This window comes from Terrapene carolina, unplaced genomic scaffold, assembly GCF_002925995.2.
Source record: "Terrapene carolina triunguis isolate 2854851 unplaced genomic scaffold, T_m_triunguis-2.0 Scaffold166, whole genome shotgun sequence".
Lineage (NCBI taxonomy): Eukaryota > Metazoa > Chordata > Testudines > Emydidae > Terrapene > Terrapene triunguis.
The window spans coordinates 361,673-362,499 of NW_020664517.1; the positions used below are offsets into that span (position 1 = coordinate 361,673).

General features: G+C 78.4%; 1 protein-coding gene across 2 annotated transcripts in view; it reads left to right on the forward strand.

The window, feature by feature from the left end:
- Nucleotides 1–300: 300 nt before the first annotated feature.
- Nucleotides 301–827, forward strand: part of LOC113406949 (uncharacterized protein KIAA0895-like) — a 45,373-nt gene continuing 44,846 nt past the window's right edge. For both annotated transcript variants that reach the window (XM_026653867.1, XM_026653869.1), the window contains exon 1: nucleotides 301–374. The gene's annotated coding sequence lies outside the window, so the exon portion shown is untranslated. The remainder of the gene's footprint in view (nucleotides 375–827) is intronic.

The following is an 827-nucleotide window of genomic DNA, read 5'->3' on the forward strand; positions in this document are numbered from 1 at the left end:
AGGGGCTAGGCTGGGTTGGGTCTCCAGGGGGCAAAGAGCCTATAGGCTCTATATAGGGCTGGGCAGAGGCTCTAGGAGGGGGCTGCCGCCCCTCCCCTCAGGAGGTCCCGGGGACAGGCGCGCGCACACTGAAGCAAGCCAGGGGCAGGAGCGCGCGCCAGAGCCCCCCCCCTCCGCAGGACCAGCACCTCGCGCGGCCCCGGTGGGAGGGGGAGCCCCGCGGCTGTGCCTGGCCAATGGGAAGGAGGGGCGGGGCGAGCTCCCCCTGCGTCGTTCCGATTGGGTCTCCATTCGAGGTCGGCCCGCCATTGGCGGGAGGCGGTGAGAGGGGCCGGAATGTAGGACAGCTGCGGGCTGCGCGAGGCCTGCCCGGGGTGAGGCGCGGGGCTGGGCTGTGACCGGGGCGGGGCGGGGCGGGGCGCGGCGCGGCGCGGCGGGGGTGGTGGGACCGGGCCGTGACCCGGGGCCGGACCGAGTCTCGCTCCCACCCGGGCCGCTGCCCCAGCCCGTCCCCCGCGCGGTGGGCGCGGCCGGCTCCGTGCGAGGGATGAGGCGGGGGGCGGCTGTGCCCGGCGCCGCGCGCTGTGGCGCCCCCTGGCGGGAGGGGGAGGCTGGGGCGGGGAGAGCGGCCCTGGGGGCGGGGCGGGGCCTGTTGTCTCGGGGCGGGTCCGCGCGGGCCCCGGCAAGCACGTGACAGGCCTTTGTGCCCCGCATCCTCCCCCCGGGTGCCCGCCCCGCAGCGCCCCCTGCTGTCCCCGCCCCGTCCCCGCATCGCCCCCAGTACCTCCCGCCATCCCCGCCCCGCAGCGCCCCCAGTACCTCCCGCC